General features: G+C 42.1%; 1 pseudogene; it reads left to right on the forward strand.

Annotated features, from left to right (window-relative positions):
- LOC147684595 (homeobox protein Hox-B5a pseudogene) overlaps positions 1 to 14,744 on the forward strand; it is a 29,297-nt pseudogene extending 14,553 nt beyond the window's left edge.
- Positions 14,745 to 15,036: the final 292 nt, after the last annotated feature.

Here is a 15,036-nt window from a genome sequence, read left to right on the forward strand (position 1 = left end):
TATAGACTCCCGTCATACGGTCACCTGGCGAGGAGCCAATATCACACTGTGGCAGGGAATACGAGCAGAAAAGCCACTGTAAATAATGGGTTTCCAGGGGTTTGATCTGCCGATCTCCCTTTAGGGGTGTATAACACACCAGGAAACCAGCAAAAGCCTCAGCCAGCTTTTTCTTTTTTTTTGGGAGGAGGGGGCTTCGGGGCAGGGTGGGGGTCAAAAGTGCCTCCTAAGTATTTCTCACACGAGGCCCGCCCCCTTCAAGGCTCCACCCGCTCCTCACACTGTGAATTTGTTCTTCAAGTTGGCAGGTATGAGAGAGTGAGTCATATTTTTTTTTTTAAATGCAGGTTTATATAGCGCAAACTCAACGTGAAGGTATTGGAGCGCTTTACAAGAGCACCAGCCGCGTTACCGACGGACACATTTATTTTTGGTGGGAACAGGGAGTTTACCCCTTCACTGCGGCAGCTATTCCGCCGCAGTGCTAAGGGGGCGGAAGAGCGGCGGGCGCATGCTGGTGACGGAACCGCTCCATCACCAGCGTCGGTTGCGCTGTGCTTATGACGGAGCGGTTCCGTCATGGCCCTTCCGCTCAATAGAACACTCAGCGCAGGCGCGGAATTCGCGCCACGCATGAGCGGCGGGCGGCACATGACGGAACCGCTCCGTCATCAGCACAGTGCCACCGCAGCTGATGACGGAGCGGTTCCGTCATCAGCATACAAGGGGTTAAAGGGTTTGCTCAGAATCACAGCATGTTGAGCTTATGTCGAGACTCGAACCCGGATCCCCTGCTCCAAAGTTGGTAGTTCTGGCCATTATCGAGATGATAAAATGGCAATAAGGGAATTCTTGGTTGCGCGTGGCTTCTATAGGGAGTCAAAGGCGCAAATAGGGCCAATTTTTTTATGGGGAGGGCAGACATTTTTTTGTTGTTGTGGGGGGCGGGCTAAGTCTTCCAGCAATAGGCAGAGTGGAGCTGCAGGGGCTCTAAGAAGGGGTGAAACACAACAAAGCCTCATTAACAAGAAAATGGTCTTTTAAATACCTGTGAAGTACTCAGGTGCGGCTGCAATAAAACAGTTGTCAGCCCGGAAGCTGTCTCAGCCCTGGCTGACACACACAACGGGGGGGCTGAAGCTCTTTGAGCCCAATGGGCGTTGCGCGCCTGTAGGGAGTTACCCCGCGCCCCACTAACCCCCACTTACGCCACCCTGTGCGTGTGTGTCTGTAACAGACCTCCTGGAGGCGTAGTAAACACAGCAGAGTTGGGTTGACTCTCACAACCCTGGCCTGCATCCTCTTGGTCTCCAAAGACCCAAAGATGCTGATGAGCTGTCTCCCACACCTTCCTCTACCTCTTCTGGTTCTACGCAGACCTGAGGGAAAGAGAGAAGACACCGTGATCTTGCACCACCTCCCACTGCCTTCCTTGCTCAATGGAGACTCAAGGGGGAGGCAGGGCAATATGCTACTGGTATGCAGGTGTCTAGTCCCAGTTCCTGATGGAAGCAGGGGCAGACCCTGTTCTTTCAGAGCCTCGTCGACAAACTGTAGATGAAAATTACCAGATCTTTCTACACTGAAGAAAGATCTTCTGATATTTATGCCCACTGGTGGAATGGAGGGACTCATTTAGACTATGGCAGATGGCCTGCTGTCCATCAGACTCAGGGAGATAATTTTTTCACCTGGGCTGGTTTCCTTGATGGTCCTGAACTGAAAAAAATGCATTTGACTGTTAGCTCTAAATAGGACGGAAGGTCTGATGCACCTACACCGACTCCCCAGCTCCGTTGATCCATTGGTGGACGGTTTCAGACAGCAGAGCCAATGGGCGCACCACAGTCAGAAATGCGAGGGTCCGTCAACTCAAGATAGAGCGAATGTACCCCCAGTTTGGTGGACAGAATATAATGCCAAGTTTGTGCAGAGTAGTCTATCCTCCAAACGCTAAATCAGGTCCTTGGTACTGTGAGCTATATGCCAGCACGGTAGCTTTTTATTCTTTTTTAGTCAAACATAATCTTAAAAGTTTTGCAGGTGTTATTCCTAGTATTGTTAAAATTCAGTAGAAACCTTCTGAATACTAAAAATCCGGACTTAGACTTTTTGGGCTAAACAAATGTGGATGATTTTTCAAAGCACCTTGTGTGAAAGAATTTGGAGTTTGTGCCTACTCATAGATGCAGTGATATTTACAATCTTTCCAGGCCTAGCATCTTTATGCAAAGCATTACATCATGTATGCATATGGTATTTCATGCACATTATAATTGTACAGCTTTTGTTAACTCTGTGTGTGTTTACTCTGTACAATGTTTGCTGTAAATATGCTCCTTATTAGGAAACTGTGAAATTTTGTGGCACACTTTTAGTGTTGTATGTTCCTTCAGTGTAAATGTTTGCAGTTAAAATCTCCCTTTGAGATTTATAATGCTTAGTGCATTTGCTCACACTTTCTGCACCCCCTACATCTGGTCCATTCAGGTGTAAGTCACAATGCAAACATGTGTGGGACATTCTTGCAAAGTATTTGTGAGTGGCAACAGAGTCACTACTATTACATTCAGATCATTGAAAACACCTCACACTCTTCACTGGGGAGGTTGACTAGTCTACTCCAAGTATATAACTACTTGAGACAATAAGTGTGCATTATTCACAAGAATCCCGCACTGTGCACATACACAGTAGGGTCAGATTTATGAAGGCTTTGCACTGGTATAGTGTCACAAACAATGACACAAACCAGGGACTTACTTTCCAGTACAAATCTTGGTTTGCACTTGAAGGTAGCTCTAAAGAAATGCAAAATTGTGCTTCCCCCGACTTTGTACTAATTTGAGTCAAGGTGGCATCCTATGGGTACTCAGAGGGCATTCCCAGGCAACCACCCATTGTTCTTGATGTGTGTGTGGTATAAGGCATCCAAATAAGCACCAGTGCAGCAGAGGACAGCATCAGCACTATATATGTGTAGATATGGGGCTTTCCTGCTCTCTCCCTTTCACACAACGTGTGATTTGCAGGTACATCTGTCTCCCGCTTGTAAATCAGGGGCCCTTCAAGTAGGCATCATTAGAAGCTTTTCCAAGAATAAGTCACAAATTTGCCAGGAAACATCTGAAATAACCTTAATTCTTAACAAGAATAGCAAAAAAAAGAGTTTTGTCACTGACCCAAAAATTTGCAGTGGTGGCATGGATGGTATGGGATACTAGCAGGGTGGATCTGCCCACAGTCTGCCATTTTTGCTTGTGAGATTAAATGGTAAATGTGTTTCCAGCTTACTTTTGAGACCTAGGTCACTTCAGCCCACCCACAAAGCCTACTTTCAAGAAATGGGGTCTACGTCTGAGTCCTTGGTCTCTCAAGAACCTGAAGAAGACCCAGTTGGCTGGTACTATCCTAGTTAAAATGACAGGCTCAGTGAAGGCCAGGTCGCAGTAGGAGGCGCTGTACTATCCTAGTTAAAATGACAGGCTCAGTGAAGGCCAGGTCGCAGTAGGAGGCGCTGTACTTTCATCAGCAGCTGCTCCCTTTGTCCAGGTTCTGTCTATTTAAATTGTAAATTGATACTTGTATAGCACACTACTCACCCACAAGGGTCTCAAGGCACTTGTACGAATACCGCTGTGGAACCCATCCTTGCTTTCCCTGTGAGGCGTCCACTCCTGGGCACCCCCAAGGTGGAGGCCAGGCATTCTTAGCATTGTGGGGGCCATTGTGGAGATTAAGCAAGCTATTGCCCAGAGTTGCAGAGTGGGACTATATGATTGGAATAGGCACCGAGGCGAGAATTATCTGGTCCGTGGAATTTTTGAGCACAAGACCCGCTGATGCAGGGAATTGAACACTGGTCCCGGGCTAAACCTCTGCATCAGGGTCTGCCGCTCTAACCATTGAGCCACACTTCTCCACTTCTATTTAGGTGGTCACAGCCAGCCTTGAGAGTCACCTTCAAAAGGAGAGCCATTACAGTGGAGAAACATAAAAAAATGAAGCACTGTACACTAGCAGGGCTCCACTCCCTTTTTTTAGGTCCCTCCACAACACCATCTAAAGGCCTGATGTGTCCTCCTAAGTCTTGTTATGATTCACAAGTTGAAAATCGGGAGTGGAAAACACCCACTGAAGGCTCAATTTACACCCGGTATGCAACCCATTTGGGTCACAAACATGAGATTACATATGAAGTGGAATGACTTAATGTGTGGACCTTTTGTTGAGGATTTTCAGCATTTGTAAAAATTCCTTAATGCTGAGCAATTGATTTTGGTATTGGTCTTTGAATTATGGAATTTTAGAAATCCTGTTTCTGCCTAGTTCTAATGTGAAAGGGCATATTCAAAAAGGTAACTTTTGTCATAACAAATCTTTTTTAACTCAATGTATCTATTCCACGAAGGGATTCCTGTCAGGCCTATAACCATTTACAGGCACGGAGATCTGGAGAGAGTTAAGCCATCTCCTGCAGCCATAAATATCCTTCAAAGTTGGGAAGTGTTCATTCCAAGGAGTGTTTTTTGGGGGGAAGTTTGGAGAGACTCATCATCTTGTTGCGGGGAGCCCTGAACTCTGTTTCATCTCCTTTCCTCCCTGGAAAGGATGTTAAACTTGCTTAAACTCAGTGCTGGTCTAAACACCCTTCCAAGTTTGGAAGGGAAATGGATCTCTCCAGGGGGCATATTACCAAGCCGGGCGATATTAGATTATCGCTGCTTTAGCGGCCGTTTTCGGACGCTAAGCAGCGATAATTATATCGCCCTATTATCAAGCTGTCGCTAACAGCAGTTAGCAACTGCTTGTAGGTGATAGCGAGCGGTTTGGGGCCCGCTTTGCATGTCAGCGATATTTATCGCTAATGACATGCAAAGTGGGCGAACCCAACCTGTTAGCGACTGAAAGCAGTCGCTAACATCGCTTTCACCTTTTAGCAAGGCAGGCGTAGCGATGGAAATATTATCTCCAAAACCTAACACCTGCTCAGACCAGTTCTTAGGCATTATGGGCCATCTGTATCAAGCCTTTTTTGATTCGCAAAGGCTGAAATTCGCTGAACACCTGTTTAAAAATTGTCTCTTGGAATGCCGCTGGCTTGTCTAATTGCCCGGAGAAATTTGATTATCTTCTCTCCTTGAATGCGGATGTGCTATGTATCCAAGAAACATGGTGTGAAACTCTTCCATATGGAGGGAATGATTACTTCGTCCTAGAGGCCGTTGCGACTCCATCTAAAAAAGGCCATGCTAAAGGCGGAATTGCCTGTTTGTTATCTAATGCATTACAATGGCAATTCTCACATTACAAGGACGAGAGTAATCTATTCCAATCCATAACCATTTCTAACCTGGACTCCGTTGTTCAACGGTCCTCGTTTATAATACTAAATGCCTATATTCCTCCAGAAGATAATTTTACGATAGTTTTAAAACGTATGTTTTCCTATGTAAAACAATTAATAGAGGTGGATGACCCCCCATACTTACTACTGGTGGGGGACCTAAATTGTAAAGTGTCTAATACTTCCTTAGACATATTTAGAAATAAAGTAAAGGAAGAAGTATATAATATCCCCCAAGCCCTCCTGCCCAATAAAATAAAATCTAATAAAAGAGGCAAGATTCTTCTCGGGGAACTCAGTTCCGTGGAGGGAATTATTATAAATGGCAGGATGCCTTCAGATACCCCGGCTAATTATACACATGGTTCAATTAGGGGAGAATCTATTTTGGACTATGTAATAACAGACTTTGACACGTTCTCTTTTCTTAAAGATTTGGTGATCACTCATACCCCCTTGAGTGACCATAAAATTATCAACTTAACTGTCTCATTAATACCCCCTGAAACTAACCTCTGGTCCTTAAAGAACAGAGGTTTTACTATTAATTGTCACACAGATAGATGTTATTGGGGATCTATTAATAGCAAGGATGTACAAAACATCCTTACCCAATTACTAACTGAGCTCGACTACTGGCAAGGTAGGGAATTCCTGTTCCTTGAAAACCTCATTAAAAAAGTCACCGCAATGGCTAGGATTACAGGAAATCACAAAAAGAAATATTTTTCTCCTAGTCCTCTATTAAGGTTAAATAAAGAGATCAATAAACTTGTTAGGAAGCAATACCTTAATAGATCAGGGGAGAATGAGTTACAGTTAGCTCTATTAAAAAGAAGGAGGGTAAGATTGAGATCCAAGTTAAAAAGAGACAAAGAAGATATTTTATGGATCAAGCTAAGAGAGGCATCAACTTGTAAAAACTCTAGAGATTTTTGGTCCATAATAAGGCAAGGATGTGGATCCGTAAAAACGTCCACTCCTATAGTTATTACTGAAGATGTCTGGACCCAATTTGTGACCACCTTATATGCGCCTAATGATGCAGGGGGCGATTCATGGGTTCCAGGTCTTAATAGCGATTTTAAAATGGAACTCCCCACTGAGCAATCCATAGCTACCGCAATAAAGAGCATGCGCTCCTCCGGGGCTATGGGACCCGACGAATTGCCCATGTCTATAATCCAGCAAGACGTAACCACTTGGAGCAGGATTCTTCTTCCAGTATTTCTGGCGTGTTTTAAAACTCGAACAGTCCCCGACTCTTGGCGGGGAAGTATCCTGATCCCAATTTTTAAAAAAGGAGATCGGGATATTCCCTCCAATTATCGTCTAATTGCCTTATTAGACGCAATAGGAACAATTTTTGCTAAACTTTTATTAGTGTCAATAACAGATTGGGCAAATTTAAATAATATTATACCTAAGGAACAGACAGGATTTCGAAAAGAGCATGGAACTTTAGATAACTTAACATTGCTACAGGTAATTATGGATAAATATGCTCGTGTACGTGGTGGTGGCGTATACGTAGCATTTATAGATTTCTCCGCAGCGTTCGACAGGGTGGACCGTCCGACGCTGTGGAGAAAGTTGTCGGCATTGGGTATGCCGGGATACTTATTGGATTTAGTTAAGTCCTTACACTGGAACACATGGTGTAAGGTGTTACAAGGCGGTGAAAGGGGTCTTTCTCAATCTATCCCCTCCCGGAACGGATTAAAACAAGGGTGTATATTGGCACCCATATTGTTTTCCCTGTATATGGCCGATTTGCCAACTGCTGTTGCAGATTGTGAGGGATTAGCCCCGAAAATTGGAGGGACAGCTATATCAATTCTAATGTATGCGGACGACATACTTGTTTTAGATCTGACCCCGAAAGGTCTCGCTAATCGTCTTCATGCATTGAATGAATTCGCTGATGCACATTATATGAAAATTAATAGCTCTAAAAGTAAAATCATGTGCATCTTTGGTAAGAAGAAGTGCAGATCTAGTAGCTTCAACTGGACAATAAGCGGAGAAAAACTTGAGGTAGTTAATTCCTACATGTTTCTAGGCAAAATAATATCTGCTAACCTTAGTGAGAAGCCCCACATCGAACATAGTTCTCGAAAAGCAATGTCCCATGGTAGGGGATTATGTTCTTTGTATAAAGCGACAGGGAAGAGGCATTTCTCCTTATGCTTGGAGGTATTCCGAGCGAAAATTCCTGCTACCCTCCTTTATGGAATGGAATTAGTGGATCTGAAACAATGGGATTTTATGCAAAAAATGGAGGGAAAGGTATTAAGGAAAATCTCCTCATTTAATTCAGCCTGCTCTACATCTTCATGCAGGCTGGAATTCGGACTTCGAAGTTGCTGGGCTCAGGGGTTGGCTGCCCTCGTAAGATGGGTAGCCTGCTTGGCTAGAGGTAAACCAGGCACCTTACGAGAAATCTTAAAAAAGGAATTATTGGGCAACTTTAATGAGTTCTCGCAGCTGGTAAAAAATTTTAGAAAAGCGGTTTCGCTGCTTGAACTGGATGAAAGCACGTTATTTTTGCTTTCTCCACTAGAGTTAAAGTTAAAGTTAAAAAGTATGTCCTGGGAACTTTGTTATAAGCTGGATATACTTGCCCAACAGAAGTATAAAGAAAGGGAAGCCCTGGTTCTAACCTATACACCAAAACTAGCCCAACAATACTTAATTTGGAACATTCCTCATGGTGTCCGTAGACTATGGTACCTTTTACGTCATAATTTGCTTCCACTTAATACACTCCTAGCAAAATGGTATGGAGTTTCTCCTTTATGCAATTTATGTAATAATGCTGTTCAAGATCTTAACCATGTACTGTTTATTTGTCCGGTATTGCGCCTTATGCGCCAAAAATGGATAAAACCAATTTGTTTACAATTGGGAATTGTGAATGTAAAAATGTTCTTCCATGCACTTTATTGCCCCCCTAACGAAATGTTCTGTTCTAGAATTTTTAAATATTTTAAAGAATTTTTAGATATATATTAATGTGTTTCCGGGAGATGCTGATGATTGCATTATTTGCAGATAATTATTGGTTATTCCTGTTGCTGTATGTAGCTTTTGTTTATTATTGCTATGTTAATACGTATGTTATTTATGTGGCCCTCAATGAGAGCCAAATCATAATAAACTTTTGAAGTAATACAACAATGTTGGTGGTAGCGTTTCTCAGAAGGAGAAAACGTCCGCACCTTCTGTTAACGACTATTTTCAATGATCAGGTTTACGTGTAAAGTTTCAAGGGTAGAGGTGCACTGCGAACCTGGTGAGACACCCACCACCAGGGGTGTGATACAAAGCAACTAAATGCCTGTGTCAATAATTAAGAAGAAACCAAATTACAACAAGCACCCTCTATGTAGTCTGGACTCAGTTATGTTTCTGCATTACACATTGGTTATTTCACCGCTTTTTCATCAGTTTTAGACACAAGTTCATGAGAAGTAAGTGGCTTTCAAAGTATGGATCCAAAACCGTACGTAGTGTCTTCAAAAATCTTTATTTTAAACACATTAAAAGTTCTCCAGCTCTGCACTGCCGACACGTGTTTCGCCTACACAGGGGCTTTTTCAAGGCTGGAAGCAATGAAAAAGTACAATAAATAAATAAGATAATTTTTACACTAAATATATACAGTTTTCCTACATATATACAACAGGTCTCATAAGTTTTGTCCTCACAAACCAACAATAAAAGAACACCTTTTAGATGGACATGTATCCCAAGAAAAACCACAAGAAAAAACACAGGATATTGCACGCAATTTACACAATCATGGTGATATACTGAGAGTACCCAACATTCTGTTTGGCCAGAAAATCCCTAGTGTTAAAAACCAACAATAAACAAACACCTATAAAAATGGACAAAGGTCCCAAGAGGAAATCACAAAACGACACACAGTATATTGCACGCTATGTACACAATCATGGTAAGTATACTTAGGGTATACAACTTTTTAATTTGGCCAGTGAATCACTTATGTGCTATATATGCCATTGATACAAGGCGGTTTCAGACCTTTTCTAGGTATCTGAATTAGGGGCTCTACCCTTGTTCACACTGAACAGTAACATAGGGATTTTAGAGAAGTTCCTAGTTAGCACTTAATGTCCCCCAATGTAACAAGTAGCCCTGAAAGGATTTCAGCATGATAGACTATGCAATTAGAGATTCCGTAAGCTTGACCTACCAATTTGATTCAGGACGGAATGGTCAAATTGTCAGGAAGGTCAGATTGATGTGTCGTAGCATAAGTCGTACTGTAGTGTTAGGAATCCTGGTGTAGTAAGGACAGGGTAAATAAAAAAACTTTTTTTAGGAAAAGATGCATCATACAGGTCGTTGCAAATGACAAGTGTATTCAAGTTAATAATACCTCTACCTATTCATTAAATTAAGGCGTTGGCGATTGCGACGTCCAAGATATATGTTCAAACATGAAACACTGCAAAAGAAAGCAGTGCTGGTAGTTGGTAGCATATTGAAAGGGATCAATTCCCAAGAAAAGAACATGACATATATGTCTAAACAAAGTAAAAGTATAAACAAAGACATAAACTCACTTGATAGGTAGGCAAAAGTTACTTGGTGGAGATCAGTTCTAATTTTCACGTAGTGTATTTTGAAGACCTTAGTAAGTCTGTAGGGTAAAATAATCAAAGAAAAGTCTAGGTAAATTGGTGAAACCAGAATCAGTAGGGATATGGTAATTATAGCAGGGTTCTCTACAGACATTAGCTCTACATCAATCTTTTTATTTTCCAAGAAACGCAATTCACCGTAAAGCATCCCTGCATGGCGGTCATTTAACCACTGAAAGTCTTTGCTCTGGTTTCCAAGGACCGTTAACCTTCGTGTCCGGAAGTGTAATAAACTCGTGCAATGACCATTTAAAATATACCGGGCCAACACTACAATGCACGGTGAATCACCAGTAAAACAAACTTCAGGGCACCTAGCATGAGCGCTGCCTATACTGATAAGTGGCGGTATAAGTACGTGATCCTCGCTAGAAAAGCACGTTTAAAGCGGCAAGATTGTGAAGTCCATTGTTGCCACATAGTTATAATAACATGCGAGGAAGCACCTCAGGCTCAGTAAGTTGAGGGTAGCGATAAGGCACAGGGATGGGAAAAGAGAAAGCGTAAGGGGAGTCCGTAATAATCCCTTGTATGCGTGGATTTTCCCCAATGAGCAATTCCCATCTTACCTGTCGAAAGTATGTACAGGGGCCCGATCTCCACTGCTCAGCAAGTCCCGGCAAATGACCGCATAATAAACTTTTGAACTTTGAAGCTGAATTTCGGCCTTTGTGAATCGCAAAAGGCTGTTTTTCATTTATTGATATGTATCAAAAAATCGCATCTTAAGGAATCGCAAATATTTGCGATTCCTTAAATGCTATGTATGAAGCATTTTACTGTAGAAATTTAGCTTAAGAAATCACAATTTACCACCAACTTTCAGTTGGTGGTAAATTGCGATTTCTTTTCAAAATACACTAATTGGCATTTTTTAATGTGGCATGTATGTGTGCCATATGCACACACATGGTGATTTCAGGGGTGCAGCAGGGTGTCCTTGAGACACCCCTGCACCCTTGAAATCAATCTCATTTTGCGATTAGCAAATTGCGAATCGCAAAATGAAATGCATTTCACAATCATTCCTATGGGCCTCCTGGCCCATAGGAATGAATGGGAAATAATTCCTTATTTGCGAATTCGCAAGTTGCGAATTTGCAATTAAGGAAGATTAAGGAATCGCAAAAAAAATTCGATTTTTTTCATACATACCGTTTTGCGATTTCTAAATAGCGATTCCTTAAAAATCGCTATTTAGAATTCGCAAAACGGAACTATGATACATATGGCCCTATATCCAATAGGAGGTGGATATTCTGGCTAAGTTCCCATTGGCGATAATGCGTGAATATCGCTGGATTACCAGCGATATTTACGCATTTTGCCGCAAACGCCGGATATTTTATCGCTTTAGAGTCAAAATGTTACTTTCGCGCTTTCTGGAGGATTTTCTCTCAATGTCAATTAGGCCTCTCCAGCAGGCCGGATTCACAGCGGCTTAGCTGGCTTGGTTCAGCGGGAGCCCCTGGTTAACTCCTGTAAGTCTTGAGGTCTGGAGCTCTCAGTGGGACGACCTGAAATTCAGGCCGTGTCGCGGTGCAAGGTAGTTGGATTTACTCTCAATGCCAGGTCGGTCACCTTATGGAACTTTTTCCCCAAAGTTCTCAAAACTTCAGGAGGCGTATCTTGAAGTTCCGTTTGGGGATTCTAAATGTCCACAAACAAAATCCAAGGTTCAAGAATCTCTGAGTTGCTCCTTGGAAGTTGGGGCTACAGTTCCCATAATGTCCCAGGTCAAATCCTTTAAAGTCCACCTGAAGGCGGTCAGCTGAATTCTTCTTGCTGGAGATGATGCAGGTAAAGCTCTTTTAGCCTGTTGCTTTCTAGGAGTCCTCTCCTCTTTTTGAAGCAAGGCAAATTTCCTCAGGGCTGTAGTCTCTTAGAGTGCAGCAGGAGCAGTCATTCGGAGTGCAGTCCACTTGGTGCAAGCCAGGGTTCCAGCTGGACTGTCCTCCTTCTTGTTGTTGCAGGCAGCAGATCTGAGCTACTAAGCAGTCTCACATATTTATTCAATGTTCTGGGGCAACGAGCAAGGGGACATCATTGACCAATGGGGTACAGGGTGCTACCCAGAAGCATGTCAGCTTCCTCCAAAGTGTGGCATATTTTTCTCCCACAAAGTACTGCACATTAAAATTCAGCATTGAGACTCTTTCTCCGTGGAGTGAAGACCTGGCTAAGCCAACCTACTGCTGTGGCTCATTTCCCTTAACCCTCATATTTCCCTTTCAAGACCATCTGCAAATTCAATTCAGGGGGTCCCATCTGGCTTGCGGAGTACAGGAAGAGGTGGTAGGCCTGGCTTGCATTCCTTACTGTCCTGCTCTCTTTGAAGCCCATGTTGATTTACCCAGCCCCCGTCCTGGCCTGTTCTCTGCAAAGCTCCCCCCATCAGATATCCTCTGCCTCTATGCAGGCCACTTAGGCCACTTATCCCCTCATGAAAGCAGTTTGGCTTAGCCTGTTAAGGCTGGCCAATCAGGAGAGGATGCAAGAAGGCTGTATTTTGGCTCACAGAAAAAAGTTCTATAACTTCTGTTCTGTATTAGTTATGAGAAATTCAACAGTGGTAAGTTGTTGGAGGTATGATTACCAATCTTTTATGTACATGAAATATAATTTTAGCTCACTTCTATCAATAGTTACACTGTATTACAGTATTCCCATGTTAGCCTATGGATCAAAAACACTAACATGGGAAAAAACTAAATTAGCATTTTTTCTCTTTACCAGGGCATATAAAACATCTTTTAAAATGTCCCTGTTTATTTTTACATGCCACTCTACCCTGGGGGCACCTAGGGTAGACCTTAGGGTGGACTTCAATGTAAGAATAAGGCAGCCTAATACTTTGGAAGTACCTTTAAATCTAAAGTCAAATTTGCATGTCATTTCAATTTAAAAGCAGCTTGCAAAGCAGGGCTGATTTCTAAAAGGACAGCAGGCAACACAGCAGTGCACATCTAAGTGCCTCAAAGATTCTGGGCTTCTACACCTACATGCCCTACCATATACTAGGGACCTACAGGTAGTTTGTCACTACCAACTGTAATTTTCCTTCATATTGATTCGAACGTAACCATTACCTAATAGGTAGGTACTCAAGTGCGTATGTCAGAGTTGGAGGGATTTTTACTCTGCAAATTTCTAATAAATATATTTAAATTTCTTCAACCAAACATTTATAAAACTGATTTAGGACAACCCGTATAACCCTAAGGCCTTATTTCCCAAATGCATGAGGAGACGTTTATTATCAAGATTCTGGGAGAACACTTTCTTAAATATGTATGCAATGTTACCATTTTTAATGGTGCTCCACCTATATGCCACCTAAAAGGCTGACAATGTTTTCTTCCTTTAAACGACACTACTTTAGTCTTAGAGATGTTAACTTCTTTCAAAAAATTGTTCCTCCATACATATTCAAGGCTTTCAAATTGCATTGTAAAACTAACTGTGTAAGATCGAATAAAACCATATCATCTGCATACATTAAAACATACAGGGCCCGATTCACAGAACTAACTTAAGACAAAATCCTAAACTTACTACTTTTGGTATTCACAGAAGTTAGGATTTTGTCTTAAGTTTGTCTTAAGACAAACTTAAGACAGACTTAAGACAGACTTAAGTTCGGATTTTGTCTTAAGTCTGTCTTAAGTCTGTCTTAAGACAAACTTAAGACAAAATCCTAACTTCTGTGAATACCAAAATTAGTAAGTTTGGGATTTTGTCTTAAGTTAGTTCTGTGAATCGGGCCCTATGATCGTAAAATGCAACATATGGAGGAAAATTCCTAATATTTACAAATTGAGTGAGGTGATCATCAAGGTATTATGAAGAACGAATGGGGGCCAACAGATAGCCCTGTTTTAGGCCGTTCTTTGTTTGAACCCTTGGGGGTAGGCCCTTACTCCTTCCTATTAAACTGTACACAATGTAGAAGAGTGTAGTGCTATACATGATCTCAATAAGTTTGAGGGAATGCCTAGTGTTGTATTTAGTTTCCTCCAAAGGGTTGGCATAGCCACTTTATCAAATGCCGACTAGAAGTAAGTAATGGCATCGAAAGCCAACCTGTTCTTATGGAATAATTCCTATAGAAAATGCCCAATCCTGTTGGTGTTCTAATATCCTAGCATCAAAGGTCTTTCCTGATGCATCCAGGAGAGAAATCTTGTGATAATTGACTGTAGTTTACAACTGTCTTTCTTATGGAGAGGTATTATAATACTCCCTTTCCTGTAGGAGGGAATTTGTCCTGTTCAATAGCACTATTCAAAGCGTGGTAATAGAATTTTGCCCCTTCCTCAGGACCCTTTTTCAGGACTTTTATAGGAATTTTGTCTGGACCCATCATTGCAGAGGATCTTGAGCCTCTTATGTAAGCTGCAATTTCTTTCTTGATAGGGGCATTGTAGCTTCAGCTGGGTTCTCTGGAATATTTAACAGCAGTTCATTTGGCTCTGAAGAGACATTCTCCATATATAACTTGGATATATACTCCAGTGCTGATACCGGCATAGGGATAGTTAATAGAGATTTTTTGGCCCCACTGTGAAATGCTATAAGACTCCAGAATCGCACAGAATTTGTATTCTGTGCTGCCACCCAGAAATCAATCGGCGCTGTTTTCTGCTTTTTTTTTTTTTTTTTTCCTTGGTCTATTACAGATGTTAGAAATTGAAATGGTGGCTTCCAAGATGATATCCTCATAAGCAGTCAATGGATTAGTCTCTTTATTTCTGTGCAATTTTCAGTAATCGTTTATAAGGATATTCACTTGTTCGATTGACGCCAAATTCCAGAATATCTTGCCCCAAATTGGTCCTCTTGTACTCTAACATTCCAACCTCCAGGACTAGTTTGGAGTTTGTTGCACCTGTAGAACAGGTACCATTGTTAACATTGAGTGGTCACTGCCTTGACAGAAATTAACACAAACCTCTGCAAAAACACTGTATAGGTCATAGGTAGCTAATATAGCCTTAGAGCCCTCCGTAGCGGGCT

Source organism: Lissotriton vulgaris, chromosome 10 (assembly GCF_964263255.1).
Source record: "Lissotriton vulgaris chromosome 10, aLisVul1.2, whole genome shotgun sequence".
In the NCBI taxonomy this organism is placed as follows: Eukaryota; Metazoa; Chordata; class Amphibia; order Caudata; family Salamandridae; genus Lissotriton; species Lissotriton vulgaris.